Source organism: Chroicocephalus ridibundus, chromosome 2, assembly GCF_963924245.1.
Source record: "Chroicocephalus ridibundus chromosome 2, bChrRid1.1, whole genome shotgun sequence".
NCBI lineage: Eukaryota > Metazoa > Chordata > Aves > Charadriiformes > Laridae > Chroicocephalus > Chroicocephalus ridibundus.
Window position 1 is genome coordinate 169,273,371 of NC_086285.1, and position 22,161 is coordinate 169,295,531.

Below are 22,161 nucleotides of genomic sequence, written 5' to 3' on the forward strand. Positions count from 1 at the left end.
GCTTCACCAATTCCAAGGGACGCCGCCAACTTGTCCCCACCCACACCGGGGCTGCTGCGGTCACGCAGGGACAGGGGATCGGTGCTCAAGCAAAGAAAAACAGGGAAAAGCAGTGCCGTTTGCCTACGCGTGTGCCTGGCGGAACGGTGCCGGCGATGCGCGGGGCGCCCGCACGGCCGGAGCATCCCAGCCGAAACGAAGCTGCCGAGCCATAGCTCGGCACCGACAAGGTGCAGAAGGCACCGGTTTTAACCGCGGAGAGCAGAAGAGGAGGGTTGGAGCAGCAGCGCCCTGGCAGACGGAGCGCGGCGCATACCTTGGCAGGCAGCAGCTCCGGGACGTTGCCACCGGATCCCGCAGGGCCTCTTCCAGCCACGCATTCCTCTCCCAGCTCATCACAGCGGGGCTCTGCCACTGCTCTGTCCGGGCGGAGAGGTGAAAAGCTCCAGAGCCGGCCAGGAAGGGACGTGGATGCACGGGTAGAGCCGCAGGAGATGCAGCTTTCCCCGGCACCCTCCGGCTGCGCTGCCGGCAGGCTCGGGCATGGCCAAGGGCAGGCGGGACGTGTCCCATGGGTGCAGCCCGAGAGCGGAGGCAGCAGCCGGGTCCGTTCCCCGGTGGAGCTCCCACCTCCCTGCCCCGCTCCCGAGGCACGCAGGGCACACGCCTCCCCGTGAGAGGTGAGAGCTGCCAAGACCAGCAGAGAAGCATTCATAGAATCATCGAATCAAATGGTTTGGGTGGGAAGGGAGCTTTAAAGGCCACCCAGTGCCACCCCCTGCCCCGGGCAGGGACACCTCCCACCAGCCCAGGTTGCCCAAAGCCCCGGCCAACCTGGCCTTGAACCCCTCCAGGGATGGGGCAGCCACAGCTTCTCGGGGCAACCTGGGCCAGGGGCTCACCACCCTCACAGGAAGGAATTTCTTCCCAATATCTCATCTAAATCTCCCCTCTTTCGGTTTAAAACCCTTCCCCCTCGTCCCGGGGCTCCCCACCCTGCTCCAGAGTCCCTCCCCAGCTTTCCCGGAGCCCCTTGAGGGACTGGAAGGGGCTCCATGGTCTCTCTGGAGACTTTCTGTGCTGCCAGCGCACGGTGCCAGCTCATGGGCAGCGTTTCCCCCCTCCCCAGCCCCCCCAAGCCCTTCTCTCTGGCACCGGGGGCTGCCCCCACCCCGGGGCAGGACCCTGCACTTGGCCCGGTTGGAGCCCAGGAGGTTCACGCGGGGCCACCTCTCCAGCCTGTGCCGGTTCCCTCCGGGTGACATCCCGTCCCCCCAGCCATGTCACCCTCCACACGGCTCGGTGTCGTCGGCAAAGTTGCTGAGGTTGCCCTCGATCACAGCGTCCGTGCCGCCGACAAAGATGTTAAACAGCAGCAGCGGGCCCAGTCCTGACCCCTGAGGAACCCCACTCCTCACTGGCCACCACTTGGACATGGAGCTGTTGACCACAACTCTTTGAGCACGACCGTCCAGCCAATTCCTTATCCATGGAGTGATCCATCCATCAAATCCACGTCTCTCTAATCGAGAGACAAGGATGTCGTGGGACGGTGTCGAACGCTTCGCCGGCATTTTGTCAGATGCGTTCCCGGCTCGGGAGGCTGTTTCTCCCGGCCGGTTTGTGCCGGGGGGGCCGGTGGCCATCCCCAGAGAGCCGTGCGGCAATTGCTCTCAGCTGTGTGATAGGCCCTGCCCGGGTGCAGAGCGATTTTCCACCACATATTTGCTCTGTGAAGTCACAGGTAGCTCAAGGATTCGCACACGTCTGCCCACGTCCAGGATGTGCTGCTGGCTCGGGGAGGGGGGGGACGAGGAGACGGGCTGCAGCTCTCGGCAACCGCGGGACTGGCAGCAAGCCTTGGGCAAGCTGCCCTCGCCTTTGTCAGGGCCACTCTTTATCGGGGAGTGGAGCCATAGGACGAGGGGGAAGGGTTTTACACCGAAAGAGGGGAGATTTAGGTGAGATATCGGGAAGAAATTCTTTGCTGTGAGGGCGGTGAGCCCCTGGCCCGGGTTGCCCAGAGAAGCTGTGGCTGCCCCATCCCTGGAGGGGTTCAAGGCCAGGTTGGACGAGGCTTTGGGCAACCTGGGCTGGTGGGAGGTGGCCCTGCCCAGGGCAGGGGGGTGGGACTCGATGGACTTTCAAGGTTCCTTCCCACCCAAAGCATCTGGTGATTCTACAACCTGCCACGGGCTTCCTGCCCCTCCGAATCCCAGCTGTAGCCCCGAGCCAGCACGGACCCGGGACAGCCCGGCACCAGCAGCAGCAGAGATGGAGCCAGCCCTGTCGCGGGGTCTTTCTGCCCACCACAGCCGTACCCTCGCTGACCCCAGTGCTTCCCAGCGCGACTGGGATGTCCCGGCAATCATGTCCAAACCAACGGCAGAGACCGCCCCCCCCCCCGGGCCCGCTGCCAGCAGAGCAGCTTCACAGCGCTTTCGTACTCGTTAGCCAAATGATCGGCCGGGGCATTATCTCCTGCCAGGGGCTGCGTCGAGCAGCTCTTGCCTACCCTCCCCATGCCTCCCACTACACCCAGCACGGCTTCTCATCACCCCCCCCCGCTCCCATCCGAACGCTGCGGTCCCACACGGACCACGTGGCGGCCGAGCCGAAAAGCCAGAGTTAAATTACAAGCGAGTCCGCGGAGGTTGAGGGTGATTCCCCGGTGCAGGGGAGCTCCGGGCAAACACCCGACCTGGCTGTGCCCTGCGTGGGGACCCCGGCCCCTCCGGCAGCACCCACGGGTCCCCGCACGCCGCCGCCACCAGGACAGGACGCCTGTGCGCGGCTGCCACCGCTCCCGATCACTTCCATACACTCCGTCACCCTTCGGCAACACGTGCAGCTGGCAAGCTATTAAAATAATGCAGGTGAAAATTATAGGTTAGCTAATAAAGCCTTACGGAGGTCTCGGAGAAGAAAGGGAAAAGGTCTTTAAACGCACCTTTCTGGCGGCTGGGGGAACAGAGCCGCCCCAGGGCGTGCTGCAGCCCTCCGAGCTGCGAGGCCGGCCAGCTGCAGGGCCAGCAGAGCTCGGGTACCCCTTCCCCTCGCTTGACCCCCACCATCGCTCCCTGGGCACCCCTTCCCCTCTCCCAACCCCTGGAATCACTCCCTGGGAAGTCCTTCCCCTCTCCTGACCCCCGGCATCGCTCCCTGGGAACACCTTCCTCTCTCCTGACCCCCGGAATCGCTCCCTGGGCACCCCTTCCTCTTTCCCAACCCCTGGAATGGCTCCCTGGGCATCCCTTCCCCTCTCCCAACCCCTGGAATCACTCCCTGGGAACCCTTCCCCTCTCCCAACCCCTGGAATGGCTCCTTGGGAACCCCTTCCTCTTTCCCAACCCCTGGAATGGCTCCCTGGGCACCCCTTCCCCTCTCCCAACCCCTGGAATCATTCCCTGGGCACCCCTTCCCCTCTCCCAATGCCCAGCATTGCTCCCTGGGCACCCCTTCCTCTCTCCCAACCCCTGGAATCGCTCCCTGGGAACCTCTTTCCCAACCCCCAGCATCGTTCCCTGGGAACCCCTTCCCCTCTCCTGACTCCCAGCATCATTCCTTGGGCACTCCTTCCCCTCTCCCAATGCCCAGCATCGCTCCCTGGGAACACCTTCCTCTCTCCCAGCCCCTGGAATGGCTCCTTGGGAAGCCCTTCCTCTTTCCCAACCCCTGGAATGGCTCCCTGGGCACCCCTTCCCCTCTCCCCACCCCTGGAATCGCTCCCTGGGAACCTCTTTCCCAACCCCCAGCATCGCTCCCTGGGAACCCCTTCCCCTCTCCCAATCCCTGGAATCACTCCCTGGGCACCCCTTCCCCTCTCCTGACCCCTGGCATCGCTCACCGGGCACCCCTTCCCCTCTCCTAACCGCTGGAATTGCTCCCTGGGCACCCCTTCCCCTCTCCCGACCCCCAGCAACACTCCCTGGGCACCCCTTCCTCTCTCCCAGCCCCTGGAATGGCTCCTTGGGAATCCCTTCTTCTCTCCTAACCCCTGGCATCGCTACCCTTCTCCTCGCCCGACCAAATGGTGACGCCGGCGGCCACCAGCAAGGCCAGAGGGAAACGTTCTTCAGCTCCCCAAAGGGGCCCAGTTGCCCCCCGTCACGGAGAGCACGGGACAAATCCTGTCCTGGAGCTTTGGTCCTGCACCCACCACAGTGGGCTGAGCCAGCCCAAGCCAAGGCGCAGACACGGGTCCTCCGACCACGCTGGAGGCCCAGGGATTTGCAGAATCATGGAATCACGGAATGGTTTGGGTGGGAAGGGAGCTTTAAAGGCCATCGAGTCCCACCCCCCTGCCCTGGGCAGGGACATCTTCAACTACCCCAGGTTGCCCCGAGCCCCGTCCAACCTGGCCTTGAACCCCTCCAGGGATGGGGCAGCCACAGCTTCTCTGGGCAACCTGGGACAGGGGCTCACCGCCCTCAGAGCCAAGAATTTCTTCCCCAGATTTCATCTAAATCTCCCCTCTTTTGGTTTAAAACCGTCCCCACTCATCCCGTGGCTCCCCTGCCTCCTCCAGAGTCCCTCCCCAGCTTTCCTGGAGCCCCTTCAGGGACTGGAAGGAGCTGGAAGGTCTCCCCGGAGCTTTCTCTTCTCCAGGCTGAACCCCCCCAACTCTCCCAGAGGAACAACGGGACGGCCGAGGCTGATGGGGACCCTCCAGAGACCATCAGCTCCAAGCCCTTGCCTGCAGCAGGGTCAGCGGGAGCCGGCTGCTCAGGACCCCCTGGGACAACTGAGACGCGTCCTGCTGGGTGGGAACACCTCCGAGGACGGCGATGCCACAACCCCTATGGGCAGCCTGTGCCAGCGGGAAAGGAAAAATGAGATGAGACCTCCCTTTGGGAGCTCCTCCCAAACGCTCCCGTACTGCTGATGCTGCAGAAACCTGCCACGCGGGGAGAAGAAACCTGTCAAGTCCCGTGCTCGCTCCATGCTGGCTGGGCTCGAGTCCAACCCGTTTATCTCCCGCATCCACCGGAAAGGCAACGAACGGCTCCAGGGAAACTGGGGCGGGTGGTGGGGGGGGGAAGGGACAGGGGGCACCGGTTGGGCAGAAGGTACACGAGGAGGATGGAGCCCTCTCACAGGGACGACGGCCAGGGGATCGGGGCAGAAGGGTTTTGCCACGGCCGGGTGAAAGCTGGAGGAGCGGCGCAGCTCCGGCAGTCACCCCTGAGCCAAGGGCCGTGCCTCGGGGAGCAGCCGGAGGGAAGGGAGCGGGGTCGGCGCGGCCCGGTGGCATCGTCCCCTCTCCAGAGAGCTCTGGCCCCAGCTGCCAGCGAGAGATTCCTCCCCGGCAGCTTCAGCTGCGCGCAGAGGGAGCGGCGGCGCGCTCGGCGCTCGACGGCAGCCAAAGCGCGCTTGGAGCAGGGTGGGAAAAGCAGGGCCAGGGCTCCGAGAGTGCCGGCAGGGGCAGCCCCTGCGCTGCCGGGGCGGGGGTGGGGGGCGGCTGGAGCGTCCTGCAGCCAGGAGCATTGCGGGGGAGCTGGGATCACCGCTGGGAGCACTGCTGGGGAACTGGGATCGCTGCTGAGAGCATTGCTGGGGAACTGGGATTGCTGTTGGGGAGCTGGGATCACTGCCGGGAGCATTGCTGGGGAGCTGGGATCACTGCTGGGAGCATTGCTGGGGAACTGGGATCGCTGCTGCGAGCATTGCTGGGGAACTGGGATTGCTGTTGGGGAGCTGGGATCACTGCCGGGAGCATTGCTGGGGAGCTGGGAACACTGCTGGGAGCATTGCTGGGGAGCTGGGATTGCTGCTGGGAGCATTGCTGGGGAACTGGGATCGCTGCTGCGAGCATTGCTGGGGAACTGGGATTGCTGTTGGGGAGCTGGGATCACTGCCGGGAGCATTGCTGGGGAGCTGGGAACACTGCTGCGAGCATTGCTGGGGAGCTGGGATTGCTGCTGGGAGCATTGCTGGGGAACTGGGATCGCTGCTGAGAGCATTGCTGGGGAACTGGGATTCCTGTTGGGGAGCTGGGATCACTGCTGGGAGCATTGCTGGGGAACTGGGATCGCTGCTGCGAGCATTGCTGGGGAACTGGGATTGCTGTTGGGGAGCTGGGATCACTGCCGGGAGCATTGCTGGGGAGCTGGGATCGCTGCTGGGAGCATTGCTGGGGAACCGGGATCGCTGTTGGGGAGCTGGGATCACTGCTGGGGAGCTGGGATTACCGTTGGGGAGCTGGGATCACTGCTGGGAGCATTGCTGGGGAGCTGGGATCGCTGCTGGGAGCATTGCTGGGGAGCTGGGAATGCTGCTGGGAGCATTGCTGGTGAGCTGGGAACGCTGCTGGGGAGCTGGGAATGCTGCTGTAAGCATTGCTGGGGAGCTGGGAGTGATGCTGGGAACATTGCTGGGGAGCCAGGAACGCTGCTGTAAGCATTGCTGGGGAGCTGGGATTGTTGCTGGGAGCACTGACAGGGAACGAAGATTGCTGCTGGGGAGCTGGGATCACTGCCGGGAGCATTGCTGGGGAACTGGGATTGCTGTTGGGGAGCTGGGATCACTGCCGGGAGCATTGCTGGGGAGCTGGGATCGCTGCTGGGAGCATTGCTGGGGAACTGGGATCACTGCTGGGAAGCTGGGATCACTGCTAGGGAGCTGGAATTGTTGCTGGGAGCATTGCTGGGGATCTGGGAATGCTGCTGGGGAGCTGGGATTGCTGATGGAAAGCTGAGATTGCTGCTGGGAGCATTGCTGGGGATCTGGGAACGCTGCTGGGGAGCTGGGATCACTGCTGGGAGCATTGCTGGGGAGCTGGGAACGCTGCTGGGGAGCTGGGAACGCTGCTGTAAGCATTGCTGGGGAGCTGGGAATGCTGTTGCGGAGCTGGGATCACTGCTGGGAGCATTGCTGGGGAGCTGGGAACGCTGCTGGGAGCATTGCTGGGGAGCTGGGAATGCTGTGGGGGAGCTGCGATCACTGCTGGGAGCATTGCTGGGGAACTGGGAACGCTGCTGGGAGCATTGCTGGGGAGCTGGGAATGCTGCTGGGGAGCTGGGATCACTGCTGAGAGCATTGCTGGGGATCTGGGAACACTGCTGGGAGCATTGCTGGGGAGCTGGGAGTGCTGCTGGGAGCATTGCTGGGAATTGGGATTGCTACTGGGGAGCTGGGAGCGCTGCTGGGATGCGAGGAGCACTTCTGTGGAGCTGGGACTGCTGCTGGGAGCATTGCTGGGAATTGGGATTGCTACTGGGGAGCTGGGAGCGCTGCTGGGATGCGAGGAGCACTTCTGTGGAGCTGGGACATACCGAGGCAGCAATGCCACCGGCCTTTTCTGCTCCGGCACCTTTCCAGATCCCCAGTTAACTGCTTACTGGTCTCTTTACCTGCTGACAGATCCCTAGGGAAAAGCCACGCAGATCTGCAGCCTGGAAAAACGCTTTCCAGCAAGTATCAGGTGAGGACCCTGAGCGCCGCGTTAGCCGGCACGCTCCGAGAGGAGCCGGGTCCCGGTACCAGCGCTCACCAGTAACCAGCAGCACGTTCCCCAGCCTGGGCACTGGTGTGGGGCTGGCCGGGCGAGGGACCGGGCTGGCGGAGGCCTGGAGGTGGCAACAACCGTGCCCACCCAGGGAAAGCAGCCAGCCACGGGGGCCAGTGGAAGGGATGCTGGGAGCCTCCGGGAGGACGAATGCAGCGTATCGCCCCTGCAGCACGCAGGCGAGGCGCAGCGTGGCCACGGCGGAGGCGGCTGCACGCCACGGCTTCTGCTCCCAAGCCCACGCTGGTACCGGGAGTGAGGAGAGAGAACCGGTCACTGGGGGAAATCCCTGCGTGCCACAGGGCTTGGGATGAAGCACCGGAGGTGGCAGGTCCGGTTTCCCACCGAGAGACCACAGCCTGCTGGCACACGTGGATTCGCCCGCAGATGGGTCTCAGGAAGGAGAGACGGGTCTCGTCACCCCAAGGACGGCTCCCGAGGCAGGAGCAGCGGTGCCTGGGGGGGACCTGGCCCTTCCCTGGGGCCACCATCCCTGTGTCCGTCCTCACCCAGGCGAGAAGAGGAAAGCGCGGCTGCAGACTTGCCGGTCGGTGGGATTTTCTCCCCGCGCAGGCACGCACTAGCTCTGTTTACGAGCGCTCAGCCCTCGGCCCCGGGGGGAGTGTGAGTGAAACAATAAAAAAAGAAAGAGAAGAAAGCCCAAACAGGCCGGCGCACACCCACAGGCACGGCAGGACTCAAACGCTCCAGCTCAGCTCCGGGGATCAATTTCCCCAGCTATTCCACACGGCTGCGGGGCTCCGGGGAGCTCTAAAAACAGGAAGCCAGTGGTGTAATTTTGAAGGAAATTCTCAAAGCCAAGCCATTAAGGGCTAAAAAGGAGGCTGCATCCAATTCGATCGGAACAGAACAAAATAAAAAACATCATAATGGCAGGTTCAATATTGAGAGTAACCCAATTCCAGATTTCCTCCGCTTAATCCTGCAGGAACCCGCAGATGGCTGGGGGAGGGGGCCGTGCCCGGCCCGTCTGAGGGGCCGACGCTGCCATTGTGTCCCCCCCCCCGCCATCGGGAAGCCACGCGGCAATGGGGACAGGCACCTCCTCACGCCGGTACGGGACGGGGTGCTCTCCTGTGCGGTCGGCCCCGCTGCCACAAACGACCCCGTCCGAAACAGGGGCTCTCCCGCTCTACGGCGTAAGGCAGAGCTCCGGCTTCGCACCGAGCGAGCGGGGGCCCTCCGCCGAGGAAAATTTCCTGCTGCTCGCTCAGGCCCGCGGCAAGCCGTCCTTCTCCCGCTGCTCCTGTCCGAGCGCCTTCGGACGCTCTCCCCACCGTGGCAGAACAGGCTGTTTCCCCTCGGTCCCCTCCCAACAGCGTGGCCGAAGCCGTGCCGGCTGCTCCACACCCTCCGGCTCCGACACCCCCGAGCGCGGGGAGGGCCGCTGGGGAACACCGAGGTGGGGACAGTGACGAGGGTCTGGCCCCCCAGCCGGGACCCTTCCCCAGGGCACGCTGCGGGCTTGGCCACCACCCTCGTGCCTGGTGACAAAGGTCTGCCCCCCCGAATGAAGCCCCCACCCTGACTGATGCATCTCCGTCATTCACCGCATGGTGCGACGGAACCGTGCCGGAATCCCCCAGCCCGAGCTGTGCCTCCATCATCCTCCTCTCACGAGGCCGAAGGCACCCCAGGAGCTGGGGCAGGTTTCAGGGTGCGCAATGGAGCACCCTGGGCTTGGGAGAGGCTGGGACGTCACCGCCGAGCCAGGTCAGCACCCGAAAGGAGTCAGTGTGACAGCATCTTGCTCGGGGACGTGTTTACTGCATAGAATCATGGAATCACAGAACGGTTTGGGTGGGAAGGGACCTTAAAGGCCACCCAGTGCCACCCCCTGCCCTGGGCAGGGACATCTTCAACTACCCCAGGTCACTCCGAGCCCCGGCCAACCTGGCCTCGAACCCCTCCAGGGATGGGGCAGCCACAGCTTCTCTGGGCAACCTGGGCCAGGGGCTCACCAGCTTCATCATGGAGAATTTCTGCCTTATTTTTAATCTCAATCTCCCCTCTTTTGGTTTAAAACCCTTCCCCCTCGTCCCATGGCTCCCCTCCCTGCTCCAGAGTCCCTCCCCAGCTTTCCCGGAGCCCCTTTAAGGCCTGGAAGGGGCTGGAAGGTCTCCCCGGAGCCTTCTCTTCTCCAGGCTGAGTAACAGAATCACAGAACGCTTTGGGTGGGAAGGGACCTTCAAAGGCCACCCAGTGCCACCCCCTGCCCCGGGCAGGGACACCTCCCACCAGCCCAGGTTGCCCAAAGCCCCGTCCAACCTGGCCTTGAACCCCTCCAGGGATGGGGCAGCCACAGCTTCTCCGGGCAACCTGGGCCAGGGGCTCACCGCCCTCAGCCTAAAACATTTCTCCCTTGGATCTAGTCTGAATCTCCCCTCTTTTACGTCGGAACTGTTACCCCCTTGTCCTATCGCAACAGGCATCTGTCATGTCAGGACAGAATTCGGGGATGGGACCTGGAGGCCTGGCTCTTGGCCGGGACGCTGCCGTCCTCCGCGCACCCCGAGCGCACGGTGGGGAAGCGGGACGGGCTGGGAATACGCGGCAAAGGACGTGCCGCCCTCTTGCCACCGTCGGCTCCCAGCCAGCCCACGGCAGGCACCACGCTGCTCGTGCCGTCGGCCCTCGGAGCGGTCCCCCGGCCGCGGCAGCAGAAAGCCTGGCCCGGGCGAGCCCCCCGCTCACAACTACCTGTCCCCAGGCTTGGGGGAATGAGCTGCCGCACTCACCACATGATCCATCACAAGGTGCTCCCTGCCTGCATCCCTGCTTAGCACCTGCGAGCCTGCCAGGAAACACATGTGACCCCGCTGGTACGGCTCGGCAGGCCTTTCTTCCTCTGATTTAGTTGCTGTTAGCTTTTTTTTTTTTTTTTTTTCTCCTTCTTTTTCCTTTTTCCACCCTCCCCCTCGCCTCGCTCCACTGCTTGCCCTCCTCGCTGAATGCTTGCCAGCTGGGACTCCCCGGCCCCGAGTCCCCGAGCAAGGGCAGGTGCCACCACGAGCCCCCACGTCGGAACGGGGCAGGAGCCCTGGGGGGGGATCTGGCACCCCCGAGCCTCCCCGTCGCCCCGGTTCAAGCCTATCGCGACGGCTGCCGGTCGGTGCGGCGGGGTCTCCCCGTCCCCACCAGTGGCCTGCGTGCCCCCTCCCCACCGCCGCCGGCCCCCTCCCAAAGCAGCTCCAGCTGTCGATGGCTCAGATGGGAAGTGCAGGTACGGCGCTGGCTCCCTGCCCGTCTCCCCTGTGTCTGTCTGGTGAAAGAGGAAGCCAGTCCACCTCTGGAATCCTTCACTCTCTCCTCGTTCCTGCTCTCCCCGCGTCTCCCCCGGGGATTCGGGGTCAGCCGCTCTCTCTCGGTCTCTCTTTTTTCCCTTGCCCCTATCAGATTACAATGCAGGCAGTGTTCGCTCCAAATCCCCCACTGCACGTTAATTCTGTTCCTCTGTCTCTAACTACCAAACTGCTTTCCTGTGCCTCCTGTCTTTCCATTCCTCCTCCGCTATTTTTTATCTCTGACAAATAGAGCACGTCAGCTCCAATTGGAGTGAGCGGGATGGGGAAGGGGCTGCGGGAGCAGCCAGAAGCCGGGAAGGAGGGCGAGGGAGCGGCGAGCAGAGGCCGGCGGGGGGCAAGGGATGGGGAGCCGGCACGAGGGGTCCCAGCAGGCAGAGACATGCAGGTCCTCCACCCCATCGGCCAAATCCCAGTCACTGCCAGTGTTCCAAGGGGACGTCCCAGAATGAAGAGCTGAGAGCAGGGCACCAGGGCTCGGAGGCCACCTGAAGCAGCCGAGACCTCCCACGCGATCCATCATCCCCCTCTGCCTCAGTTTCCCTCTAGCTCACGAGGCTGGCTCTGCTCCGAGGGCCAGGGCAGGAACGTGTGCCCAGGAGTGTGAGCTCCTGCCACAGCGCTGCTCCAAGATCATCAAATCACGGAACGGTTTGGGTGGGAAGGGAGCTTTAAAGGCCACCCAGTGCCACCCCCTGCCCCGGGCAGGGTCACCTCCCACCAGCCCAGGTTGCCCAAAGCCCCGGCCAACCTGGCCTTGAACCCCTCCAGGGACAGGGCAGCCACAGCTTCTCGGGGCAACCTGGGCCAGGGGCTCACCAGCTTCATCATGGAGAATTTCTGCCTTATTTTTAATCTCAATCTCCCCTCTTTGGGTTTAAAACCCTTCCCCCTCGTCCCGTGGCTCCCCTCCCTGCTCCAGAGTCCCTCCCCAGCTTTCCCAGAGCCCCTCGAGGGACTGGAAGGGGCTGGAAGGTCTCCCCGGAGCCTTCTCCAGTCTAAGATCTTTGCTCCTGCCCAGAAGCGGAGCCAGATCGCAAAGGCAGGGCAGGGAGCAGCACAATTTAGAACACATTTGTGATTCCCCTGGCCTGCACCAGGCCCGCTGGGCCAGCAAGGGTCAGCCTGTGGCTACAAAGAGTATCGAGGGATCTGCGGGGGAGGGGGGTGTCTCCTACCCGTGGAGGAAACCCAAAGCAGGGCACAGGGCTAGAAGCAGGACTTAAGAGACTTCCAGCGCTTCTTGATGGCGCAGACGGATGGATCTGGGGCTCTGCTCTCTGCAGCATCCCCCGCCGATTCGTGCCGAGGGCTAAAGGTGCTGCTGGCACTGGAGGAGCAGGAGCACCCTGTCCCTGACCTTCCTCGGGATGGACATACGATGAAGCTGAAGGAGCAAAGGGGTGGAGAGCGGTGGGGAAGGCAGCAGGGACGTCACCCCTGTCACCTCCTGCTCCGACGCGGGACACGGGGTGCGGAGGGAGCCAGGGCACGGAGGGGGATGGAGGGAGGTGGGCTGGGGTTCCCCGCGCCGCAGGCAGGAACCGCAGCGGTTAACGAGGGGGAAAGCGCCCGCTGGCTTCCCCTGCTCGTGGGCTGGGGAAGGCAGAGGGTCCCATACCAGTAATTCCAGAGAGTGCAGTCCGTTAGAAGAGACCTGACCGAAACGTAAAATTACTGAAAAGAAAATTGGTTTTGTTCTATCTCAAAGCAGGACACGGAGGCTGCACGGTGCCCTCCCCCAGCCGCAGCCCTCCATGATTTATGGAGGGGTGTTTTCTTTTGCAAACCCAGCTGCCGGTGGCCTTCCTGCCCACGGCTTTTACCCGCCTCTGCACCTGGAGAGGCTGGGGAGGCAGGATGGACCCGTCCTCCCCCTGCACAGAGCTGGGAAGGGGCAGGGGGGATCACAGGAGAGACACGGAGCTGTTGGAGCGGGGCCAGAGGAGGCCCCGGAGATGCCGGGAGGGCTGGAGCCCCTCTGCTGGGAGGACAGGCTGAGAGAGCTGGGGGGGTTCAGCCTGGAGAAGAGAAGGCTCCGCGGAGACCTTCCAGCCCCTTCCAGGCCCTCAAGGGGCTCCGGGAAAGCTGGGGAGGGACTCTGGAGCAGGGAGGGGAGCCACGGGACGAGGGGGAAGGGTTTTAAACCAAAAGAGGGGAGATTGAGATTAAAAATAAGGCAGAAATTCTCCATGATGAAGCTGGTGAGCCCCTGGCCCAGGTTGCCCAGAGAAGCTGTGGCTGCCCCATCCCTGGAGGGGTTCAAGGCCAGGTTGGACGGGGCTTTGGGCAACCTGGGCTGGTGGGAGGTGTCCCTGCCCAGGGCAGAGGGTTGGACTCGATGGCTTTTAAAGGTCCCTTTCCACCCAAACCATTCCGTGATTCCATGATTCTGTATCAGGAGTCAGGATCTTGTCAGCGGTGCCCACTGTTGGGGCAGGAGGCCACGGGCAGAAATGAACACACGTGAAATCGAACCCGAACCGGAGAAGACACTTTTCCTGTGAGGGTGGTCACGCCCTGGCTGGGGTCAAGTCTCCATCCTTGGAGATATTCAGAACCTGCCTGGACACGGTCCTGGGCAGCCTGCTCCAGCTGAGCCTGCCCGAGCAGAGGGTTGGACCAGATGCACTCCAGCAGCCCCTGCCAGCCCCAGCCGTCCTGGGGTGCAGGGATGGACAATGAGACCCCTGAGAGACCCCTCTCCTGCCAGCAAGATGGCAAGTTCAGTCCCGAGCAATTTAGATGGTAATCACTAGGTTTCAGAGTAAACATGGACTCACGTGACAATGGAGGGCAGCCTGCGAGGTGCTGCAACCACACGGGCCCAGCAGCGTAGCTGAAATTCGCTTCGTATCCGACAGGAGGAAGGACTACAAACCTCCATAAACCAGCTGAAATTATAGCATCATGGAATCATGGAATGGTTTGGGTGGGAAGTGACCTTAACGCCCATCTTGTCCCTGGACAGGGGACACCTCCCACCAGCCCAGGTTGCTCCAAGCCCCGTCCAACCTGGTCTTGAACCCCTCCAGGGATGGGGCAGCCACAGCTTCCCCAGGCCCCAGTCAGCGCAGATCCGGCTCCGGGCTCCTGCCACTCTCCAGGAACCTCTCCTCAGCCGGCAGGTCGGAATCGTTTTGGGATGTGCCGGCGGGGACGTCCTGGGACTTCCCGGCTTGACCTTTCTCACAAGCAGCACGTGCCTGGAGATAAGGTCTCTGGGGGAGGCAGCAAAGATTCTGTCAACGGAGAATGGCGTTCCATCGGCCGGCCTGCCTCCTCCCCGACCACCCACCTACCTCCCCGCTCTTCACGGAATCACAGGACGGTGGGGGTTGGAAGGGCCCTCTGGAGATCATCCAGTCCAACCCCCGGCCAGAGCAGGGGCACCCAGAGCAAGTGGCACAGGAACGCGTCCAGGCGGGGTTGGGATGTCTCCAGAGACGGAGACTCCCCCACCTCTCCGGGCAGCCTGTGCCAGGGCTCTGCCACCCTCCAAGGAAAGAAGTTTTTCCTCAGGTCTTCTCCACCGCGATCCCGGGAGGCCATGCAAAGGGCGGCTGCAAAACCCACCGGCTGTGGCAGCTCGCCGCGGGGAGCGGGGCCGCCCCGGGACCGGCCACGGCCGTGGCCACGGCCCACGCTCGCGCCTCTGCCAGGGGCTGCAGCGTGCGGGGGCCGGTCTCCCCCTCCCTCCCCACCTCCAATCTTTCCGTGCTGATTTACTGCCCACAGAAAAAGTTTCCCTCTTCCAATCCAAGATTCCTTGCGTTTTGGCTCCTGCTCCCGCAAACCCGAATCAACTGTTAATTTTGGCAACCCCCCCCTCTTTTTGCTCTGACCGTGGTCGGACTTTTCCATTCTCAACACCTTGGGAGCTGTTCCCGGGGTGGTGGTGGTGGTGGGGGGGGGGACCACAGGCATCCCCCTCTCTTCCTGGGCACTCTGCCCTCCCCGTTAGGAACCACGGACCGGGAGGACCTGCCGCCGAGCAGCCAAATACAACCCAGAGCCCCCCCACTCCTCACCCTGCCCCGCGCTGGTGTTTACTGGTGCGTTACTGGCAGAGCTCAGGAGGGAGCCGGGTAGGTCTGGAGAGGTTCTGCTTCAACGGCCAGCCCGGAGCCGTGGTCTTCTCTGGCCCAGTGGGCAACCACCCAGCGCGGCAAAAAAGGAGCTCAGCTGGGCTCAGCTCAGCTGTCTGGCAGGGGAGGCCATGGAGATCCACCAGCAGAGCTGGGGGAAGAGAAACCACAGCGAGTAGTCGCTTTGCGGGGGAACCTGCGGTTAAGCCGACTTGCCGGCTGCTCCACAAACACATCCAGCGCCAAGGGAGGGCGAGAGGCACCCGCTGCACCCTCCGCTGCTTCCAGACGCCGGGGGCTGCGGACCCGAAAGAAGCGCTGGAGCCCTGGAGGTGCTGCCTCGTCCCTCGCTGGGATGCCAAAACCTCGCGCTGGCCTGCGAACAGGTTCCCCCTCCCCGCGGCTAAGTGTTGCCTTATAAAGGAGCCGCCCACATCTCGCTTCTGTGCAGAGCAGGCCCAGCTCGTTAAAGATTATGAGATGTAAAGGCAGTGAGCAGGCCCCCTGCCTCGGCGCCTTCCCAAGCAGGGCAAGGGGGATGGGATGGGGATGTGACGGGATGGGAGAGAGGGACGGGGGGACCGGAGAGCAGCGTCCCGGGGACGGACGCGCAAGACCCCACTTCCAAAGCAGACGCTTCGCGCTGGGGAATGATGGTTTCCCCCTCTCTCAGTGAGCTCAGAGATGTCCCCGCCGTCCCTCACGCCAAGTTTCCCCTGGAGAAGGGAAGAAGCCAGACACAGGCGGGCTCCGTCCTCCAGCTGGATTTAATCATGCCCAGCAAACCCCTCCCGGGACCCCCTCTCCCAACCATCTGGGAGCAGAGCTAAACCCGGATGAAAGGAAACCCTGTGCAAGCCCTCCCCGCAGAATGACGGGCGGTGGGGTCTGGCAGAGGCGGCAGAAAGCCCCCTCCAAGATGTTAGACACGCACCTGCATCCCCCCCCCCGGCTCCCCCTTCTCGTCCGAGCCCCGCTCCGCAACCCAAGGAAGGATTAGCCGGCGCAGCAGGAGCAGCACGCGATCCAGCACCGCTGCTCCCAGGGACCTGCCAGAAAAAAAGAGCAGAGTCTTCCATGTCAACATTCCTCCTGCTTAGGAAAACACGGCCCCCGTTCCCCTGAATAGCCTATTAAAGAGAGATTTCCTGCCGGGTGGCGGAGAGAAAGCAGAGGGAGGTACCGCAGCCCGGCCAAGATCAGGGATGCGTGGTACCACTGACCGATGAGGGACGGGCAGCTCCTCCGCGTCTCCAGAGGTGGTGGATGCTCTGTGGGTGGGGAGATGCGGTCGGGAGCGAGCAGAGAGGGCTCCAGCGTCCCGTGCTGCGCCAGCTTCCCTCTCCGCATCGCACACCGGGAGAACCAGCTCTGACAAGCTCAGCAGCCTCCCCCAGCTCTATTTTCCTCCCGCTCCACAGAGATGGTTTTCCCCGTACTGTCCTGGCCGTATCGCAGGCTGAGTCGCACACCAGAGTGTCGAGGAGGGATGTTTCGGAGCCCGGTCCCAGTCCCCGTAGCCCAGCTGACCTGTTACTTGCCCGCGGGCACACGAGCGGCTCTGCCCTCGCCCCCCAACCGCACCGCGATGTTGTGGACGGCCGGGGTTTGTCTCGGTTGTGCCCGGCGCACGCAGCAGCTCCCAGCAGGACGGCACCGGGGTCGCACGCCCGACGGCTCCGCGCATCGTTTGCCCCGCGATTCCCGAGGGCACGGAGCAGAGCTCAGCAAACCAAGGGCTACCTACGGGAACGGGAGCAGTGAGAAAAAACAAGCTCCTCTGGAAAAAAGGCCACACGAAAAGCATCACAGCCCCGCAACGGAGAGTTTCTCCTGCAGCCTCTGGCCACCTAACTCTTAGCGGAGGCGAGATGAGGCGCAGCCTCTGTCCCCATAGCCCAGAGCCCTTCTTCCAGCGCTTACAGATAAAATATTTGTACTTCAGAGAGCACAAGCGACGCTGCTGCTCCCCCCGCCTTCAGGAGGCAACCACTCCTCCCAGGGGAAACTCGGGTCCCGCCACAGAAGCTTTCATTTGGAAATTTCCTTTAAATGAAGTAAATCGTGTGTGTCCCGAGCACAGCGGCCAGGGTCTTGCGGTGCTCCCGGTTGGCCCTCGGCACAACCTCACCAACCTCCCCAGCCTCAGCGGAGGCACTGGAGCCTCCTCGCCCCGCCACCAGCCGCCTGGAAGGGGCCAGGATTTCTCCTCCACCCTCACAGCGACAGCCCAGCCTTCCCCAGCGCAGCGCACAGAGCGGGTCACGTCATTCACACCCGCTTCACTTAGAGCCCAGAGCGTCGCTTCCAGCTGACGGGACTCGTGCGGTGTGCGCCGGACAGGACACCTCTCGCTCTTTGAGGGCAAAGCCCCAGCCTGGGAGAACCTCGGCACCGTTTAATGTCTTTGTCGGCGGCACGGACAGTGGGATCGTGGGCACCCTCAGCAACTTTGCCAACAACACCAAGCCATGGGGGGGGTGACACGGCTGAGGGACGGGATGTCACCCAGAGGGGCCCCGCACAGGCTGGAGAGGTGGCCCCGCGTGAACCTCCTGGGCTCCAACCGGGCCAAGTGCAGGGTCCTGCCCCGGGGTGGGGGCAGTCCCCGGTGCCAGCCCAGGCTGGGGGTGGGGGGATGGAGAGCAGCCCTGAGAGAAGGGCTTGGGGGGGCTGGGGAGGGGGGAAACGCTGCCCATGAGCCGGCACCGTGCGCTGGCAGCACAGAAAGTCTCCAGAGAGACCATGGAGCCCCTTCCAGTCCCTCAAGGGGCTCCGGGAAAGCTGGGGAGGGACTCTGGAGCAGGATGGGGAGCCACGGGACGAGGGGGAAGGGTTTTAAACCAAAAGAGGGAGATTTAGGTGAGATATCGGGAAGAAATTCTTGGCTGTGAGGGCGGTGAGCCCCTGGCCCAGGTTGCCCGGAGAAGCTGTGGCTGCCCCATCCCTGGAGGGGTTCAAGGCCAGGTTGGACGGGGCTTTGGGCAACCTGGGCTGGTGGGAGGTGTCCCTGCCCAGGGCAGGGGGGTCATAACTAGATGATCTTTCAGGTCCCTTCCAACTCCAACCATTCCGTGATTCTATGAGCCTCGGGCAGACAGAAAGCTCCAGGCAGGGGCTGCAATGCCCTGGGTCGCCGCTCCTTGAAGCGCGCTGGCAGCCCACCACCCACCCCTGCTGCGCAGGATGCCTCTGCCTCCCCTCCACCACCCGCCACAAGCCTCGGCCATGAAGTAAAAAGCAAGACAGATTTTAATGACTCCCAAGCCCCTCCAAAGCCAGCTCTCAGCGCACCTCCTCCCCCTCCTGCCATCCGAGCCCAGCTCCAGAATGAAGCCGGACCCTGGCGGCAGCCCCTCGGAGGGACAGGACGCTCTTCTCCGGGAGGCAGATGGACCCGCATCCCCACAAAATAGCGTCTGATTGTCACCCGCATCCACCACGCCTGAGTAACGCGTAATGGGAAAACCCGATGTGGTAGGAAAACCTGACGCTGGGAGAGGAAAGAGGGGACGAACTCGTGCGGGGGCAGGCGAAGGAAAAGGGGGTTCAGGGTCGGTTTGCTCCCCAAGAGCCGGCAGATGAGGCGGGGGGAGCCGGACCCCCAGCCCGGTCGAAGGGCAGCGGCCAATCCACCGGGGAGCCTCGTCCGTGAGCGATTTTCAAGACACGGTGGCCGTCGGGAGAGGCACTTTCCTAAACAAAGAGGGATCGCTCCGGAGCTTAGGAAACATGAGAAAGAGCCCGGCTGCCAGAGCGCAGGCTGCGAGCGAACCTTGCAGCTGGGGTGGGACGCAGAGGGAAGTGGGGACACGCTCTGGGAGCGGGGGGCCGAGGCCAAGTCCTCTGGCAGCTGTCGGTTCGGTAGCCGGCAGAAGCCATTAACGGCGTTTGGCCGCAGAGCAAAGCGACGCGTGGTTCCCGGACACACAAACAGGCGCTCGGCAGCGGCTCCGCAGGCTCTAGAGTTACAGCCGAGGCCCGGAGGCGAACGCAGGCACAGGCCAGTGCTTCCGATCGCGCCGGGGGCCCCGGCGGCGTGGCTACTGCAGGGGCCGGAGCGCAGCCGGCTCAGCTCGGGGCCTGCTCCAAGGTCCGGCCATTCGCCCCCCTGGACGGGCTCCGTGTTTCTGCCTGGGGAAGAAGCGTCCCCAAGGGCTGCGGAGCCACAGAGGAGACTGTCCGGAGGGATGCTGAGCCCTGGCACGCCATGCGTGTCCCCAGGTATGGATTACAGGACAGGCCACACCAACTGACGCCCCGTGTCCCCAACACGCAGCCCAACTGCAGATCAGAAGGTCCTTCCAAAAATTCTTCTCCCTAACCACCACTTCTGGGGACGGGAGGCGCCCGAGAGCCCCCATGGGCTCCCCAAAACCCAGAGCTTGCTCCTGGAAGCCTTCTTGCAGCAGAGCCAGCAACTGCTGACTTTGCCCCATTAAATGGGCACGGCCAGAAAATGACCCTTCGGGGGAAGGCGGCCCCCCAAACCCACCTTCATCAATCACCCAGCCCAACAGCCAAGCTCCAAAATCCGATCCCCGCTTGAGAGAAAAGAAAACCCAAATTCTGCCTGTTCACAGACTCGCTGAGCAGTTTGTTTTTAGGGTGGAAGTGACCTCCGGAGATCGCCCAGTCCAGCCCCCGGCCCAAGGAGGGTCACCAGGAAGGAGGTGGTTGCCCAAGACCGTGTCCAGATGACTTCTGAATATCCCCAAGGATGGAGACTCCACCACCGCCCCAGGCACTCCGTGCCAGTGCTCGGTCATCCTCACAGTCAACAAGCGTTTCCTGATGTTCTGAGGGAATTTCACAGGTTTTCATTTATACCTTTTGCCCTGTACCCAGGCCGTGGGGACTCCCGAGAAGAGCCAGGCTCCCTTGACTTCACTCTCTCCCACCAGGGATTTACACACCTTGAGGACACCCTCCCTGCACATCCCTGTCTCCTGGATAAGCAGTCCCAGCCCTCTCGCTCTCTCCTCGCGTGGAAGATGCTCCAGCCCCTTCGGCATCTTGGTGGCCCTGTGCTGGACTCGCTCCGGTCAGTCCATGTCTCTTGTACCGGGGGGCTGAGCACTGGACACAGCGCTCGGGGTGCGGGCTCTCAGCATCTCCCCTTGCGGCTAAAAACCTCTCATCGAAACCCAAGGGAGAACTTCTCAGCGCTTGCTTTCCTGCTCTCCGATCCGGGCCCCCTTCTCCCGAGGAGCAGCACGGAAGCAGGACTCCCTTTCCAGCCAAGCCCACGTCCACGTGGCTGAACACCTCCGGGGAACACCTCCACGTGGCAGAGCAGACACCGCGCGGGTGCCGCAGAAGCCTGCTCAGACGGCTTTGCTCAGCCCTCGCCTTTTCCACAACACCGTGATGGTGTTGCTCACCATCAGCCTCTGTTCTCCTTTGCAGGACACCACCTACCCGACGGCAGCAGCACATCTTGTAGTACAGAATCACGGAGTCATTGAGGTTGGAAACGACCTTTCAGATCATGGAGTCCAACCATCAACCCAGCGCTACCCCGCGTCCCTCAGCGCCGCGTCTGCCCGGCTTTTCCATCCCTCCGGGGATGGCGACTCCCCCGCTGCCCTGGGCAGCCTCTTCCAACGCCCGACAACCCTTTCCATGAAGGAATTTTCCCCAATATCCATCCTAAACCTGCCCTGGCGCAACTGGAGGCTGTTCCCTCTTGTCCCGTGGCCTGTTCCTTGGGAGAAGAGCCCGACCCCCCCTGGCTGCCCCCTCCTTTCAGGGAGCTGCAGAGAGCGAGAAGGTCTCCCCTCGGCCCCCTTTTCTCCAGGCTGAACACCCCCAGCTCCCTCAGCCGCTCCTCACAAGTTCTCCAGACCCTTCTCCTCCTTCTCCAGAACCCCTCGCCACCTCCGTTGCCCTTCTCCGGACCCGCTCCGGCACCTCAGTGTCTTTCTCGTAGCGAGGGGCCCAAAACTGGACACAACACTGGAGATGCGGTACACGCTGGTGCAGCTGGTATTTGCCGTCCTCCACCATAGTCCGTACGGATTAACCGCTGTGTCTTGTCGTCAGCACACCCTCCGCCCCTAATAAAAGTCCCGACGGAGGTGACAGCCAAGCGCAGAGCCCTGCAGGACAGGCGCCTGCCTCCCGCCACCCTCCCCACGAAGCCAAGATGCCGATGCCCCACCAAGAGTCAGCGCCAGCCGGGCACGCACGGGCAAAACCTTCACCTGGACTCTCCCAAGAAGCCACCAAGAGAGGAGGCAATGCCAGCAGGCTCCCGAGGCTCCCGTCCCCGACACCTACCGCCCTGCCCCGCTCCCCTGTCGCAGAAGGCAGGCAGATCGTTTTGACAGACTTGTCTCTGTTGGCAGTTCCAAACCCGCTCGCTATCTTCCAGAGGTTTGCAAAGGGGTTGGTTATTTTGTTCCAGGGTTTTTCCAGGAATTGAAGTGAAGTGGAGCGGTGTTTTTTTGGACAAGCTGTGCTACTGGATAGGGAAGAGATGAAAAAAAAATTGAAATAAAAAAAATAAATCAGGGAGGCCAGCCTGCGAGAGAAGCGTGAGGGAGAGGAAGGAGGGACCGGACCCAGCTCTGCCAGCCCAGGGCTTCGAGCAGCCGTGTCGCCCCCAGCGTGGGGGTGCCGGAGCAGCGCCGGAGCATCCCCGTCCGTGCCGGGCAGAGCTGACACCCTCGCTCCAAAGAGACGGCAAAGCGGCCGAGCTAAAGCTTCCCTGAGCTCGTCCTGGATCACCCATTACTGGGATTCTCACAGCACCCAGAGACCCCAGGTGGGAAACGCCTGGTCCCAAAGGGAGTTCAACAGGCTGCCTGTTTTTCTTCTTTTTTTTTTATTATGTTGAAAAGCCTTCTGAGAGCACGACTCTCCAAAGGCAAAGTCCAAATAATTGTTTCCAGGTTGCTCGCCCCCAGGTTGCCGTCCACGCTCGACAACCCACGTCTCAGGAAAACGAGGAGGGTGCTCGTGCTGTTTTTCACTTGAGTCATGCGCCTCTTCCCAACAGCCCTGACTGTCTGGACACTTTCTCGCCTAACTCCAAAGTATCTCCTTTCTCTGGCCTCAGATCTGAGCTTTCGGATACACCCAGCTGACGTGTGCTCAGAGGAATCCCTGTGGGCACAGGCCGCTCCGAAGCTCCCTGGGGAGCCAGCCGTCAGCCCCAAGCCTGGCAGGGAAACGCCGGTTCGCAAAGAGCCTTCCATACGTGTGTATATATTAACCCAAATTTCTGAGCACTGTCTTA

The 22,161-nt window shown here is 62.8% G+C and overlaps 2 protein-coding genes across 2 annotated transcripts in view; one reads left to right on the top strand and one right to left on the bottom strand.

Annotated features, from left to right (window-relative positions):
* The window catches only part of BOP1 (BOP1 ribosomal biogenesis factor), an 85,320-nt gene that overhangs the window by 36,478 nt on the left and 26,681 nt on the right, over positions 1–22,161 (bottom strand). The window lies entirely within an intron of this gene.
* Positions 14,729–22,161, top strand: part of HSF1 (heat shock transcription factor 1) — a 116,842-nt gene continuing 109,409 nt past the window's right edge. Inside the window, exon 1 of the mRNA XM_063327715.1 lies at positions 14,729–14,736. The gene's annotated coding sequence lies outside the window, so the exon portion shown is untranslated. The remainder of the gene's footprint in view (positions 14,737–22,161) is intronic.